Genomic DNA, 18,781 nt, shown 5'->3' with positions numbered 1-18,781 from the left:
AAATTTCTCAAAAATTGGGGTTATTACAGTCTCCCCTCCTTAAAAGGATTCCGTCCCGGAATCAGATAGAAAACAAATGGGGATACTTTCTTAGCATTACATTTTCTAACTCTCAAGTAAATTTTCCCATATTGTGGTTCTTCCATCAAACTCTGAATAGTTTGATAACCCTTCTCCAAAGCACTTGTTCCCTTTTCACTCTATAACCCTTCCTGGTTGCTCCATATAGGTTACGTCGGGTTACATATCTATGCGCTCATATGCCTCTATTTATCTGGTATCTGAATTTCACTTCCTTAACATTGATACGTGAAACACGTTACGACCTGCTACATGTTCGGGGTTAGGGCTAGCTCATATGCTAACTTCCCAAACGTCTTAATATATCCAAGGGTCCAACAAATTGTAGACTTAGCTTTCCTTCCTTTCCGAACCTCATCAATCCTTTCCAAGGGATACCTATAACATTATAGGTCCCCTATTTCATACTCTTTATCCTTTCGTGTCAAATCAACATACTTATCATGTCCATCTTGGGCTACTACCAGCCGTCCTCTGATTAGATCTATCATACCCTTGGTCCTTTGGACTACTGCGGGTCCGAGCATCTTGCGCTCTACAACTTCATCCTAACATAAGGGAGATCGACATTGTCTTCCTTCAAGGATCTCATAAGGCGACATCTCGATAATGACATATGATCTATTGTCGTAAGATAACTCAATCCGAATTAAGTGATCATTCCAAATTCTTTCAAGTCTATTACACAGACTCTCATCATAGCTTCCAATCATTAGAGCTCTTGCTTCTCAATACCCATTCTTTTCCAGTTCGTAATCGCTATCACCTTCCGTTCCTAATATTATACTGGTTATACTTTTGCTCGTTAGCGTTCTATAACCTTTTAATAACCACGTCAACCTTAGTATCACGAACGTGTTCCCATTCCGCATACTACCACCACTTTATTACTCCTTTTTCAGTTGTTTCTATTTTCCGGAATTTGATCAATCAAATAGAAGTAAAGGAATTTGTTGAGAGATCACTATGATCACGAACACTTGTCCTATTGCATAGTTAGTACAGAAGGTGGCCAGCCTTTAGTACTTGACAAGCAATTAAACAATAGATGGTATCCTACTAGGCTTCTATCACACAGATAGATAGTCATTCGGCAATACCTCCCCTTTCTGGAAGGGTTGTTCTTCTCAGATTACATGAAATGAAAAGAAGAGAAAAGAACGAACTGAAGAGAATTGTATATTCATAAAAAAATTTTATTGCCATAAAATATCTGGCTTGGAATCTACCTCTGAACTATAGAGGTTTGTCATAGAAGAACAAAACATATATGTATTTATATCAACATCAAGTATTATAGCATCGCATTTCACGTGCCTAAATATTTTCGCTATCCCGTCCATCATTCTATGGACCCATGCTCTTCCTCGAGCTTATACACAATTACCTTTGAAACTCCCTCGACATCGAAAATCGAATCTGGGATCTCATTCTAGACATCATCGTTACTTGAATTCTATGCTTGCACCGCAACCTTCCTCGTATAATAATACGACTCTCTATTGATAAGAAAGAATAATAATTCACTAGGTAGATACTCTACTTAATTAGTCTATCAATGATAACTTATACACTACCACGACCCGATTAGTGGTGCTCAATCTCAACACCCATTCCAATACAACTCTCATGGTTGTAATCAGCTCATTACTCGCAGAATCATTGCTGCCTTACTATGGTCCACCACTGACCTACTGTCATCCTTCACTTTCCATGAAATCTTAATATCTAACCATACGGAGTCCATATATGTCGTATCTAATTCTTCTAAGGAGTTAACATAATCACCATTCTTGATTCATGGAGTACACTCCTCATTCTGACATACATACATGACATGAAGCAGATAAAATTGCAGAAGAGTTTCGCTCAAAGCAACGATAGCAGGTTAATACCATTCTAAATCATATGCCTTAAATAGAAGACTTACTCAAAGGTTCGTCTAGTCCTTTTTGAAACATGGTCCTGGCTTATTCTCAAGATAGTATCTTCTAAGATAGATAGCCCGTTCATGGCGATTACACGAATTATACCTTTACCAACTACTATTACGGTTGGGTATTGCACAGTCATCAGAAGGAATGTCAATCATCCAAACCATAATTCAACCTTCACATTTTTAACCATCATCACTGTTTTCTTTTGGCACACGCGCCTATAATTATCTACTTACCTTTAGAGTGTCGGCCACCTCTTTGGCCTTTCCTGATAGTAAAATTTCCTTACAGTCAATGTCATTTTAACCACCTCCAAATAAATTTTCTACCTTATTTCCGATCACTGCTTGAGTGAAGATGTTTCCCTTAAAATCTGATGAGTAAAAAAAAAATATCACCATTTTTCCATAAGTTATTGCCTCAGTCTTTAGAGGTTAATCACTGTCACGACTGACTCTCAATCATACTTAGAACATCTTTTATCTTAAGTCCTAATTGCCCTGAACAATTTCGACCATTACTGGTTCGATCCATCCTTTCTCGTGGTTTAACACGTGCCCCACTTGGCATCATTATAATTACGTCATATTTCTTTTATCAACATTTTTATTCCTGAGAATTTTGAATATTACCTTTCTCTTTGGAAACCTCTAAGGTTATCCTTCAATCGTTCCTCCCGTGTTCCCTAAATACAGGGCATATCAAAATACCATTTACTATTACTAGAACTATTGTCTATATACTTCTGAAAATTTCTCCACTAATTCTTAAAGGTTATTGTTACCTTAACCCTTTCCAAATCATACTGTCAAAACTCATACCGTCCCTATTAAGGGTGAAATGCAAACCTTTATGCATTCCCCTAGGATTCATTTTAAGTTACCGATGTTCTAGCCTTAATTCCACCTTTAAAAGGTACCTGCATCCATCCATGGATAAATCAAGTCATATATCCTTGACAGATTATCTTATTCATCATTCCCACCTCGATAGTCGATACCTAATTTCATAATAGCATCCTTATTCAAATTGAGGTCAATCCATATGGCCTCCAAAAGATAACAATGGTCATCCGCTTATCTTGCCTAATTTGGTAACGATAACAAGGATGTTCTGGAAGATATTGGTCGTGTTCAACGTGAACTTCTTCTTAATAATTCCTTATTTACTTTTGTTGTTTCTCAACAGTCACCTCAATGTTGGGATATCTCTCATATCTGGCGTCTCCCTTTCTGGGTATCAAGCCACCGATCTTACACTTCACATTCTTGAAGGTTACTTCCTTCATCCAATTTTCCTAATTTCTTACTTCCTTGTCTCCTCAGTCTATCCGCGTCTCATATTTAACCTTCGAACTATCTCAAGTTTTCCTCAAATCCTCCCAACTTACAGGGGATAAAATATATGTATCTCTTATTCCTTCAACCATCAATTTAACTCATGGTGAATCACCCTCATCCTGACGAAGGCATACTTTTCTATTTCTATTGCTACGAGTCTTTAGGGTTTCCTCATACCCAACTCCCTTATCATTCCTCAAACTCTAATGCCTTTATATTCCTTTCCACTTCAATTCCTTTTTATTTTCCTTTCTCTTATCATTAATTCATGAACCAACACAACATAAGCATAGATTTCAAACGTCCCGTCATTCTGGATTCGTGTCCTTAGAACGAATCTTGACAACTTTTTACAACTTAGGTTCACAATTCATCATACTCGTCCGCCTTTGTTCTGGCTCTAAAGCTTTTACACTATCTCCATAACTTTGGGCAGTACCTTCCTGAAAACAATTGACTGAACTTTAATCAGTTTATTATAATCTCTTGCTCCGTGCCTTCCTTGGCCTTTCACCAGCGGGTGGCCTCTCTCTTAGGAGGGTAAGTGATAAAAATAGTCTTTTGTGATTCGTCAATCATTTAGAATCTCAAATGATTCCTCTATTTCCTTTAGCCAGGCTCTTGCCTCGACTGGGTCAACCTGTTCCTTGGAACTCTGAGAGCTTAGCGACTTAAAGGTCATGAAAGAATTTCCTACCGCATTGTTTCCTCAAGGTGGTGGTTGGGGATAATAGTCTAAGTTCTTTTTAGACAGGTCCATGAATTTCCGTATAGGAGTACCGTCTCGGGTCTCCTTATCTCGCTCGACTTTTGTTTTCTCAGTCTAAATATTTCTTCCTACTCCCCATACTTGGGGTTATCTTATACGTTAAAATCCTCATTTTCCACTTCATTATGTTATGGGTTCCTTCTATCTTGATGGCGTCCTCCCTGACTATCACATTCAGGGTTTGCTCTAAATCTTATTCCTCAAACTAGCTTTCATCTAAGATCTCATCTTTAAGCTCTTGAACATTTGGAACCCAAATTCTGTAGGAATACCTCATTATTCCCTTCTCATTTTTCTCGGTATTAACCTCTTATCTATTTGTTGGCTCTCTGCCTTCATTCATCACTCTTTCTGGCACAATGTGTTCTTTTCCGATAATTCAGACTGTATTGCAATCTCAAACAGCCTTTCGGTACCGGCTCCGGTTACCTTCACTACTATTTCCATTTTCTCAAAATCTCTTATAAACTCTCCAAAAGACATCATCATCTTGAGTCTCTCCTTTTTACTAAGGGCATCAGCCACCATATTGGCTTTCCCCGAATGATAAAGAATCTCCCAATCATTATTCTTGATTAGCTCTAACTGCCTCCTCTGGCATATGTTGAGCTCTTTCTACGTGAAAAATGTACTAGAGCACTTTATGGCTCAGGTAATTCTCGCACTTCTCTCTATACAAGTAGTGCCTCCAATCTTTAGGGAAAAAAAAAACTATTGCCACGAGCCCAAGCTCATGGGTGGGGATATCGAATTATATATTCCCTTAATTGTCTTGACGCGTACGCGATTACTTTGTTGTGCTGTATATGAAGCACCCTAATTCCTTATGCGAAGCGTCACTACACATCACAAAATCTTATTTTCCATCCGGCAACGCCAACATAGGGAACGTCACCAACCTTTGTTTCGGTTCTTAAAAGTTATTCTCGCATTTCTCTGTCCATTCGAACTTCTCAGTCTTACTAGTAAGCCGCGTTAAAGGGGCAACTATCTTTACAACTTGAACGAACCTCCGGTAGTGACCGGCCAATCCTACCTCTGGGAGTTGCCCTAACCATGGTCATCAATTCATCAGTGGTCCTTTATCCAATCTTGCCAGGATCCTCCTTGGGATCCTCCTCAACAACTATCCCTTCTAGGACAACCTCCTCAACCGCTACCTCCTCAATATCAACATCATCCGGTCCTGCGTTAGGACGCTCTATTGGATCCATAATTTGATCTCCAATGAGTAATAAAACATCATCGCGATGTTGCTCCTCAACCTCAGGGTTCGGAGTCCCGCTACCATATACGATAACGAACTACGCTCCTATCACGATATTTATAAGGGTTCCCATAAGGGTTTTAACTGTCAGTACTACGTTAGGTAGTCCGACTATGAACTTGGCAAGAGTTCTTATTATCTTAGTGAACTTATTATCTTAACGTCCCATCATCTCTGAGGTTTATAACGCTTAGCTCTGATACCATTTCTGTAACACCCCCAGATCCGGGGTCGGGGATCCGGGTCGTCACGGTCTTTCTTTCCACAATATCACTTCACTTAATTAATAATAATAACCTTATGCTGTGACCCCACACTAACACACACCACAACCCGTTATAGTCTCAGAGATGAAATTGAAATAAGTACAAGTCTTTGAATCCACAATTTAAAATTATTACAACCCAAAATGATTACTTGATAAATTTACAGTTAATTGCCATTATCTGCCACAAGTTATAATTATACATAATTGATTCTCAAAAATAGAATGCCTGATCTACCAATAGATCTACCTCTGCAGCTATAGCAGCCACAACATCATCGGGAAGACGCGGGACGCTTCCCACGCGCTTGCGCTGGGTCTGCTGGAGTCTGGCCATCTTTCCTAACTGTTGTTGTGTGATGAAGAAATAAAGCAAGAGTGAGCCTTACAGCTCGCAAGATAATATATAGTGATAACAATAATATAAGTATCTAAATGGATACTTACTAGAATCTTTTATCGTGTGTAAGATAATTACTAGTATATACTTACTAGTATATGAGCCTTCTCATAGTACTCATGAAAGTCTTGGTCAAAAGAAATGAACCAAGTTTGATATCTTAATGCGATGAAGTCGCAAAATATTCAGTATATATACATATATACTTTTCAAAATATTGGAAGTCCTCTTCCATGCATAATATACACAAAATCCCAGTGTATAACTGTATAAAAAATATCGTTGCAAGGTGATCTCATATATCTAACCTTGTCTCAACGTTTTTCTGAAAATCTTTATCATTCATAAGACAATTATTAATTAGATATAAGTTTAAAAGATGAGGTTACCAAATACCCCAATATACTTATATCTTTCCCAATACTACTTGAACTACCACCATTCAAGTTATAATCAGTTTCAAAAGTTCATCCCACTGATGAGACCACAAGATAAGACTTGAATAGATTCAATCTTTGAAATATTATTGAATGAAAAAGTTATGAGATACTTTATTTAGCCCCGATATATATATATATATCCACATATATATATCCCTTTAAACATTTCCTGGAACCTCTGTTATGCAAAGTATGAACAGAGTTTGAAACATCCAATGAATTTTGGAAAGGAAAAGAATTTTGGCATAAACCCGATATCTCGCTAATCAGGCAAAGATACCAATAAGTAACCTTTTCTACTGTAGATGGATGAATTCCTCACCGGTCATCACCCTGGCCGCATTAGGACCTCGCGCTAGACCGTACCCCGGCCCCTCACGCGTTGATGGACTGCCACCCAGCCACTTACACAATAATAGACCGTACCCCGGCCTGTCGCTTATGCCGACTCAATGAGATGGGCTTACTTCCCGAACGTTGGGCAAGTAATCAATTCATTTACCAAATCTGCAACCTCGTTGCGAATATAAAATACACCACAGAGCCGGATTCCCCAGGTTTTGAGCGAGTATTTAAATCCCCTTTAAAAAGGAAGATCTTAAATATAAAAAAATGAGTTTTGGGATCCGCTCTGACTTTTAAAAATCATTTTGAAGACTCGAAAACACTTTAAAGAGTGTTTGGAGTAAGGCTGATTTAATGAAGTAAATCAGTCCCCAGAATATTTAGAAAATGACTGAATATTATTAATTAAATAATATTCCCATAAAGAATAATCTTTATAAAAATAATTGAAGTAGAAGTATTAAAACTTATACTTGAAATAAACATTAAATAACCAAAGATATACTTATATGAAAGTATTATCTTTATTTGAATAATCGAAAATAAGTTTGATTATTAACACCTTACTCTTTAATAAAATAAAGAATATATTACAGCACATAATCGGAGTCATAGATCCTCAAATGAATATTCAAATAATATTCATTAATAAAATAAAGAGTCATAAGCCCTCGAATGAATATTCAAAATAATATTCAATAAATAAAAGTTTAAAGTTATCGAATAAACCTTATTCGATTAATAGTTTGGAAAACTATAACCATATATATATAAATATATATATATATATCCATATCCATATATATATGAAATCTACTCGGGATCCTCGACTCCCGGTTTTAGAAAATATTTTCACCTTTGGGTCCCTATACTAAGGGTATAAGCAAGTTACCGCTATCCTCTAGCATAGGTATTATCAAATAAACCAACAGATATATATTTCAAGAATATGAAACAGGCATGCATATATACCATATCACATGCTACAATATATCGCAAAAATTTGCTAAATAACCAATAGGCATTTATCGCAAGATCATGCATATACAAATGTATACATCACAACAACAGTATAACGGATAGAATACTTGCCTGAGCGACTGGGGGTTACGAATGGCTCGGGACGAGTCTGGTAACCTATAAGCAACAAGTAAGTTGGAATTAAACCAAAGTCACTTGTAAATCTATACTTTAACTAACTTAGACTCTAACGCTTGTTTTGCGCTCACTGATTCGCTTAAGTCACTCGGGTACCCTCGGCTCCACCATTTTTAATAATTTAACCTTTACGAGTTTTAAAGCGATTCCTTCGCGAGTGACTTACCAACTGCCTAAAACACTTACCATAAATGTTTCATGCATTAATTAACCCTTTTCGGTCTTTAACCTACATTTCAAAGTAAGGCGAGGGGAAAAAGTTTCGTTCGCGAAACGCCGTTACTTGAAACGGTCGTTTCTCCTAAACCGTTCATCGGAATCAAACGAACCACATATCAAAACGAAGCTCGTAACATGAACTATCTAAACATGACAATGGTCAAAACCTAGCAGTGAGTTCAAGGGTTCTGATGTTAAGAACAAAAACAGTCTACGGTAAATCGGACATTACGACGGCTATGTTTACGCGATTTCCCAAATTTAAACCAACTCAAAACAACCACAATCCAACCCCAATTCATAACCCAATCCAAACTCCATACAAAATACATTACAACAGCCCCAAACCAACTCATTATAATCCATTTACTTACTCCTAAAACTTGAATTTAAACTATACTACATTCTTTAACCAAATCTTAAGATTTCAACAAATCAATCACCACCATTCCAACCCAAACTCTTAAACAAACAAGTTTCATGCTTCACATATACTATACTACTCATAACCATTCCTAAATACTCAAAACTAAAGCTAGGGTTTGTAGTTTATACCTTCCTTGGAGAGTGGAGAATCAAGAGGATGGCTTGGAATCACCTTTAAAGCCCTTAACCAAGCTTAATCTAAACAAAACTTCAAGAACACAAATTTTAGTTCTTGAAAACACTATTCACCATCTTCTTTGATGATTTATAGAAAAAGATTGGCTTGGAATTAGAAGCTTAAACTTATAGGAAGTATGTAACTTAACTAGGAGGAGCTAGGATAATTACCTTGGAAAATAACAAGTGGAGGAGCTTGGACTTCCCATTTCTTAAGAAACCACCCGAGAGCATGAGGAAGAAGAAGAGAGAATTTTGTGTTTTGTTTGATGAAAATGAAATGATTTGCTTGGTTGGTTGATTTTTGTTGTTTGCTTTAGTGAATTACCTAGTTGCCCTTGGTTTTGTGTGGTTAATATTCCACCACATCTCCTCCTTCCCTATGTCATGCTTACATCACATTGCTATGTCATCCTCCCTTCCTTGTCCTCTTCTCATTGGTTGGGTGACATCACTTCCTCTAATCCCTTTGCTTAACTTCCTAATTGTTTGCCTAATGACCGCTGATCTGTTATACGGTTCGCTTAACTTTCGTTTTCATTTATCGTTTGAAGGATCATACCCGGGATCTTATTACTTAGGTTCCCTTAACCTTTCTCAATACATTGTATTCCTTTTATGATCCTCTCTTATAATCCTTTAATTTAAATCCTTTTTATCCTGTTACCTTATACTCAATTCTCTCCGTATCTAGTGGATTTCCGGGAAAAATCAAAGTGTTCGGAATTGGATTCTGACGATCTTTACATACACTTATATCCCATATAAAGTACTAATAAAATCTCAGAATATCCATATCAGAACCCCTACATAGTGTGGCATGAAAAGTTTTCTCGTTCAGCAAAAACACTATTCATAAGGGTTTCAAAATTTCTCAAAAATTGGGGTTATTACATCAGAGATTACTGAAACTAACAATGTCATTAGCATCTCTGATCATACTATGGAGCAAATCAAATGGACATATGATATGAGTAGAAGATTAATGAACAGTTATCTTCAGTAATCAGTTAAGCTTGGGGTCAATCCTAAGTAAGTTGTATTGTTATATAAATTTGTATTTTGTACTTGTAATACTTAAAGTCTGTAAAAATGCAAAGGAGCAGACTGGAGTCTTTTTCCTAGAACAGTATCAAGCCTAAGGATTCTATCTGGAAGATCATGCCTCAGAAGAATTTTGAAGAAGCTTGGAGTTAAATAAATCTGTTTGGAGAAAAATGTTCTAAGTCAAGATCTCTACAAGTCACATATTTAATGTTATAGAGAAGTCATTCAAGAACTCCAGAATGGCTTATCGAGCAGTCATTCAAACTCTAGAGAGTACCGACGGATGAGCAATGTCTACTCGACGGATGAACAATGTCTACTCGACGGATGAACAATGTCTACTCGATGGATAAGCAACCACTACTCGACAGATAAGCAATATCCACTGGGAGTAGAGAAGTCAGGAAAACTACTCAAGAACTCAAGAAGATATCGACAAGCCAATTGAAGAACTGTAGGTTGGAGATATCGACAAGTCATTCCTTCACTAGAGAACTCAGAGTTATCGACAAGTCTACATTTATTCGAAAACTCAGAGATATCTACAAGTCAAAGTGAAGATATGAAGACTAGAGATCTCAACAAGCTGAAGACCTCGACAAGCCAAACTCATTACGAAGTGCTAGAGATCTCGATAAGCCTATGTACTTATCGAGATGTCAAGTGTTCTATTAAATCAAACTGGAGATCTCGAAGTACAGTCTCAAAGTACAAAATTGCAGATCAGTTCAATATCCAAGATAAACAATCAACAAACAATCCAACAGCTGGATTGACAAGTCTACAAAAAGCAGCTTGAAGAGTGTGCAAGATCAATATCAAAGATTAACTGACAAAGGAAGATTAAAGTAAACACGGGATGCGAAATGTATGCTAAGTCAGAAATGGAAGATTTGCTTTTCCATAAATAGAAATGACAAGAGACAGTTTAGAAAAGTTAATAGCATGTTTATTATCCATTGTGTAAACCAGCAGTTAACTGAGATATAAAGTTAGCACTGATCCTCTAGTTAGAAGTAAGAATTTAGATTAAAATTTTTGTAACACTCTCGAGAAGAAGCCGAGCTCTTTAACTTCAAAGAGCTTAGAAATTTTCTAGCAAAACATCTTAATTTTTAATACAAAAATTAAGTGAGTTTTGAAAATCTGTGTTCTTTATTTTCTGCAAGCTTATATTCTGCATGAACACTTTTCTATACAAGATTTAATTTACTTTGTTCAACCATTAATTTCAAAGAAAAGTCTAAAATCAGAAAAACACATTCACCCACTCTGTATGTGATATAATACAGGATATAATAATTAAATTGACTAATTAAAAAATCGGTGCATGAGATTAGAAAAAGAAAAGGGTTATTATTAATTTGGTGGCAGAGGAGTTTGTTGACGGGGCGAGTTGCAATTATATGATAGACCTCCTTGAATGTGTCCGAACTCGGTGCATCTCGGCTATTAATTTGTTGCTCACTTTGATCAACACCGTGAAAGCAGGTGGCCATTGATCTCGGAGCAAAACAACTCTGTCTTAATATCAATTAAATTAATGGAGAAATTAGAAGTCAACTTCAATTTTAATTAATTTAATAATATATTAAGCAGTAAGTGTATCCTCGTAATTTCAATAATACTGACTGACCCACTCAAATTGTCTGGGTCGCCGATTGTAAATTGACCGGGAAGGATTTAGGTTCATTGAGAAGACGGTCAATTCTTAATTATAATGGTGTACATTTATCCCCAGATTGGGGTAAGTGTGTATTAAGTTTTGTATTAAGATTGATTATCGATATTAACTAGAAGGCGGAGACTTTATATAATTTGATTTCAATATAACTGAATTAAAATATGATTTAAATTAAGTAAGAGTAACTAAATAATTTCAGCAAGTAACGACCGACCGACTACCAAACTTAACTACAAAACTCTATTATAATATAATAATATAGATTCCAAGCATAGGTATATGGGCGTGTTTGGCTATTGTGTTACATGGGCTTATTTACTTATAAGTTCGTTATAACTTATTGACGAGTGTTTATCTGTCTAATTTATAAGTCGAATTTATAATTTATAAGCTGATAAGTTGAATGTTATTAATGACGTATTTTTTCTCAACTTTTTTTTTTTTAAACTTTGGTTTTAATATAAATAATTTTTAATGTCAATCTAACTTAAAATTCATGCATTACGATAATTATATATAAAAATTATTTATTTTAGTTCATTTAAGTGATAAGTGAAAGAAAATTCTGATTTATATATAAAATTATCCAAACACTTAGATAACTTATAAATATTTATCTATTTATCACTTATAAGTTACTTATTCATTTTAAGTCATATGTTACTTATTTTAAGATTTCTTAAACGGACACTATATTGGACTTGTTTGGCGTCCGATTTTTAAGTCACTTTCCATAACAATTTATTACTGAGTGTGTTAACCCAATTTATAACTCGAATTTTTACAACTGCTAATAAGTTTAATGTTAGCAACCACGTACTTTTCTCAACGTCTGTTAATTTTTTGTTTTTTAATTAACTATAGTTTAAAATATGTGTTTAAATATTAATCTAATTTAAAATTCACAAATTAAGATAAATATATATATAAATTATTGATTTTAATTTATTTAAGTAAAAAAATCATGACTTATAAATAAAATTATCAAAACATCTATATACTTATAAGTATATTAATTTCACTTATTCATTTAAGTAATAAATTATTTATTTTAATATTTTTCAAACAAACACATTATATTTAGTCGTGTTTTTCAAATGATATATTTTTCTAAAAAAAATCTTTCAAAGTGGGAAGACAAATTATCACTCCGTTGTTCATGCTAGAATCGTTCGTGAATGTTTTTTAACCGATTGAAGTTTTAGAACGATTAGTTAATTACGCGCATCTGCATAAACACGCCGACACACCTACCAATGGTCCATGCGGTGTTTTCTGATTTACGTGAGTTCGTGTATCTTACTTTTTGACGGATTTATTCTGACAAGTGGAATGGACAAAACTAAAGTAAAGATGTACAGAGATTGTTAAATTGTCAATGTAATTAAACAGACAATTGAGCATAAACAATAATTATGATGACATGTACAGTAGTAACCGTGTAAACCAGCGGATCTGGAAATATAGAGGGTTATGGTGGCCACTGTCCCTACAAAGAACTTTTTAGATTTGCTGCATCACAATCTTTTTGGCTGCATTCTAACCTATCTTTCTCATCATTATTTTAGGTCGGCTATTTTCTTCTCTGTGATTTTTTTCTTTGAATATTCAAAACTACATATATTTGAACGAACTGAATAATACATGGTTATATATGTTATGTTATGAAATACTAATATTTCTCATTTTATACATTTCGATTCGATTCTCAATTTTGATCTAATTAAACTGTTTATCTTTTTGTTACACCCAAACTTCTTCGACTTGAAAAACAAGCTTCGGCCCTCCAAGAACAGCCTTCAACTTTAATCTGAAAAGGAAGAAAATACGCGGGATTGTTCCCCCAATTCACCTCCAATATGAAAATAAGTGATCTGGATATAGAATGAGTTTACGAATATAAGAATGTAGAGAATTTGAGAGTATGCGTGTTAAGTCATGATTTTCTTATATTTCATGGGGTATCTACACCCAAACCTGCCATAAATGTTCATTGTAAAACACGGACAAACGTTGGAGGAACTTAAAGGGGGAGCCGTTTTGATTCTGCATTAATGAGTAGTTTGTAAGGGGTTAATTGTGTTGGATTTTTAACGCAGCGGGGGCATGACAAAACACTTTTTATACATACAAAATCCAAATAAAAGCATATAAATCGTGAATAAAAATTCGAGGGATCGAATCTAACCTTTAAAAATAATTCGGAGACAACGATCAGAGATCCTTAGCAATTGCTCCTCAAGTGTGAAGCACTCCACCGGTATCCACCAAGAAAACGACTTTTAGGAGGAGGAGGAGGTGGAGAGAATTTGGTTTTCTAAAACTTTTGGGTTTCTGGGGTTGGAATAAAATAGGGTCTATAATAGTGTATTTATAGGAAAAATTTTCAGCTGAAATTTTCGCATAAATAATATTATTATTATTCCATTTATTATTCTCATTAATAATTAAAACACCTTTTAATTATTAATCCTTTTTCTAAACACTTTAGAAATAATTCTCTCTCTTGATTTAATTTCCAAAAATTAAATCCTTAATTGATAATATTAAGAACCTTTCTTAATTAATTTATAATCAATTAAATCTCATTTAATCAATTATTAAATTTGCCAATTAATTATTTATTTCACAAATAAATAATTATTAGCCATTATTAATTAATTCCTCCACCATTAAATCATTCTCTTTTTTATGGTGTGACCCTGTAGGTTCAATATTAAGCCGGTAATATAAATAAATAATAATAAAACTATTTTATCATTATTTATATAAATTCTCTAATTTATTAAATATGATTAATTAATTAATCACATTTATTCTACATCGTGAGTGATGCTTTTCAACATATCGTGACTATCCGGATAATATGAATTCACTGCTTAGAATACCAAGAACCTGTCAGTGAATAGTTACCGTACAATAAACTCCTTCTACCCTACAATGTCCCGATTAAATACAAGGCATGGATCTCGTGTTAAGCCTATCTAATTCAATCACTTGCTTACCATTTACTATGCATAGTTCTATGCAAATTAGAAACTCCCTTCTAATTTCATTCACTCTGGCCAGAGATTCCTGAACTAGCATAAGTGGATCAGCCTTGAACATTCGCTTCCTTCACTGGAAGGGGTAGATCCTTTATTGATCATACACTATCTTCGTGTACAAATTCCTATACCCAGAAGAGCCCTAATAATTGTCCCTGGAGACTAAGAACTAAACCAAAGCATAGTTCAGTGTACACAAGATGACTATGATGACCTCAAGTCTAAGGATACTTGTACAACTATCACTAAGCGAACAACTGCTGACACGTGAGTGAACTCCATCAGTTGTTAAGCTAGGCGAGTCATGTTCAGTGAACTTATTCTATAATAAGCACCTACATACTAGCTATAGTGTCACCACACAATGTCTATGAGAACAAACATCCTTCATAATGAAGCAAACATAGTATGTACCGATCTTTGCGGATTATTAATTACCAGTTAGTAATCCTATGACCAGGAACTATTTAAGTTTAGAGTTATCATCTTTTTAGGTCTCACTATTATGATCTCATCATAATCCATAAAAAGCTTTACTCTAAACTATGGTATATCTTATTTAAACACTTAAATAGATAAAGCCCGTAATAAAAACAAAACAAGTCTTTATTAATATCAATAAAATCAAAACAGATTATATAAAAGTTATTCCTAAATCCTAATACATGATTGGACTTAGGACATATTGCTTTCAATCTCCCACTTGTACTAAAGCCAATCACTCTGGTATCTAATACCCATCTCATCTTTATGACGATCAAAGTGACTTACAAAAAGTAGCTTTGTGAGTGGGTCTGCTATGTTGTTATGTGTGTCAACTCTAATTCAATACAATACAAGAAATGTTACCGCGCTCCCACTAACCCTTTTGTAGACGCATGGTTCATCTACGTTTTTTTTGATAAAATCAAACTCTTTGATTGTCTCATCAAAACGGATGTTCCATCTTTCGAGAAGCTTGCTTTAAACCACATTAATCGCAAGCAAAATCCGAACTGATTTTAACAGGGCTACTGTTAGGGCGAAAACACGCGCTAATATTCACGCAAGTATACGCGTTCGCAAGTAATATAAAATATTTTCTAGTTCGTTCCCTCAGAGACTCAGACTAAATTATTGTCTAATTAAACTCACTCACCAATGTATGATTACTTCTCAATGTTAAGATAATAACACTTAAAATTGTTGATTAAATATTAACTATAATTAACTACTTAATTAACCACTTAACTAACACTTCAATTTATCAATAATAAAACACTCATGAGATCACAACTTCATTATTACTTCCTTCTATAGCCATTGTTATTACCTTTAGCATGTGACAGTGATGATATTAATCGAATAACACGAAACTGATAAAAGCCAACTTTCATTGTACTAATACCATTCTACCAAGCATCCACAATTAAGATAGAAGTCGAATAGTCATCAATTATGTTGAGTTCCTATATGTCTACAGAAATTGACAACACAACGATTTAAGCACAAGTTACTCCTTTTTGATTACATAGGGCAAATAAAACTGTTAGAGTTACCCACTAATCATGCACAACGTACATGAACCTATGCTAGCATGGCAAGTTCTAAATCTCAAGATCCACCGTCGCTTCACAAGAGATTAACACCCTATCTCATATGTTCGCGACGCACATAAGACGAATACGCACAACCAATACTAGATATCAAGCAATCATCACACACTAAAGTATTAAACAATTAACTAAAGAATTCCATAATAAATCCGTTGCAACCCCATGATCACGATTAGCCCATAATAGAACTTATCGCCATCATGGGTTCATATGAAATCATGATAAACAAACACAAGAAAATAATAACTAAACTAATTATATTAAAACAGAGTACATCACAAGAGTAAATAAGTCAAAGCAAGAAAACTAGCATCCAACGTTACAACGAAACAAGAATCACAAGAAAATATGCTTCCTCTTCGTTGCGGTGTGCTAAATCGGTCTTCTTCCTTATCTCCTTCGCTTCTTGCGTAAAACACAATCTTCTTCTTCTTAATCCTCCCTGTGAAAACGTCTCAAATCTACTTATATAATAGTCCCATAAAACTCAGATTACATAGAAGTTGGAAGCCAAACAGAAGTAGAAGTCTAAAATAATTCAGCAAAATTCCCGACCCTGCGCGGCCGCTCAGCATAGCTGCGCAGGCGCGCAGGTTGCTGCGCGGCCGCTCAGCATAGCTGCGCGGGCGCGCAGGCCTCCACTGGAAAAAATCCAAGTTTGCTCCGTTTCTTCGCCGTAATCTGCCCGTTTCTTTCCTCTCGCAATGGTGAACACATGCCAAGGCTTATTCTTGATGATTCCTCCCCCGAAATGCAACTAATACCCTGAAATGCATAATCACTAGAAAAACGCATCAAATACACAAAATACTTGATTTCAAGACACCAATTTAAGCCATTTTAAGACGTTCTAAGTGGTATAAAATGCCACTTATCACACCCCCAAACTTAAATCGATGCTTGCCCTCAAGCGTCACAGACTCAAAAACAAATAAAAATATGCATGAATACAATCTATATGAAAATGCAGCGATCCCCCTTACTACAATTAATCAACCAAATTGCCACATCTCAACGAATGCAGTTAGACAACTAAAGATCAATAAACTCATGCAAACGGACATACAGCCAGAAACGTGGTGTGTGCAAATGCTTAACAGATATGCTTCGGAACTAGACCAATTACTATGACTAGACTATCCTCAAGGCAATCCTACGATTATACAAAGAATAAAAATTTCAGGCACAAAGTGATATACAACACTACAAGAACTCTGGAGCTTACTACGGAATCGTGCTTTTTATTTACAACTCAAATGCTTATTTGACCATGCAATGAGTGAGGTCCACAAAAGACTTATACAATGATATCCATGTAAGGAGCGTTAGGTTAGCGGATCCCAGACTCTAAAAGCCTTAGGTCTCTAGGCACAAAGTCCCCTAAGAACTTAATAACTCGAATACCAAAGAGCCCACTCTTGATCAATTATGCCAATTTTTTTTTTTTTTTTTATTTCTGAGCAAGTGCGTTTCGCTCCATCTTGCTCAACCCTAGACTACTCGCAACATACGCGAGCCGGCTACTAGCCATTTGACGCCTAGCCACAACTAGCAACAACTTCCATATTTTTTTCTTCAAAATTTTTCTTTTTCATGTCTTTATCACTAAGAACCTATAATTGAATTCTAAGCATAATAAGTAGATTGACCTTGAAAACAACCAAATCATAACACAATCTAGCCCTTTCGCATTCTCTAAGACTTAGTGGACTTACAATTGTTTCTAGCATGCATATCAACCTACACAACTTAATATCATTTTAATGCTATCACTACACTCACATCAATATCACAATTCAGTCGATACATCATTGCAAAAGGGATCATGGTAAATGCATGAGCTACATGACATTCATAAAAAAAAACTATATGGCATAAATTATGCAACTATATGAACTAAACTATCATGAATATGCAACTAAATGACACACACACAAAATTCCTTAACTACCACCCCCAAACTAAAAATCTTCACTGTCCTCAGTGAAAGTAGTAGAAAGGAACATAGGGTATACCTACTCGGAGTCATCATCATCATCACCCTCAGTGGGTGGAGTATCAGGCGGCGGGTATGCAGAGTCCTCACCAAAAACTGGCCACTGGATATCAGCTCCAAGGCCTCGAAAAGCAGTCCCTAACGCAAGGGTGAGTTCCTGAGCAAACCTGCTCTGTGTCTCATACATGGTATCCATCCGCTGTGAAAGCCTCCTATACTGGATATCAACCATCCCAGCACCCTCCTGAGCTCTCGAAGAACCAGCCTCATCATGCCCTGGCCTAGCCATAGTAGCACCTCGTGCTGGACGCCCTCCTGGAAGACGATAACCCAGCCCATGCTCCTCAGGCTCACCACCGGTCCACTCCTGCATCCCATTCAGAGTGCCAGAATCAATCGGAGCGGCTGGCAACTGCAACTGCTCATGCGCCGGCCAGTTCACTCCCACTGCTCGGCATAGCTTCATAACCGTAGATGCATAAGGGATGTTCATATGCTTTGCTCCCCTAAAAAACTTCAGAATTCCTTGGTAGATAAACTCACCAAGGTCCACATAGTACTCCTCATTCAGAATTCCCCACAACAGCT

The sequence above is a fragment of the Apium graveolens genome, unplaced genomic scaffold (genome assembly GCF_009905375.1).
Source record: "Apium graveolens cultivar Ventura unplaced genomic scaffold, ASM990537v1 ctg1169, whole genome shotgun sequence".
Lineage (NCBI taxonomy): Eukaryota > Viridiplantae > Streptophyta > Magnoliopsida > Apiales > Apiaceae > Apium > Apium graveolens.
Note: the sequence above shows the minus strand (reverse complement) of the source record.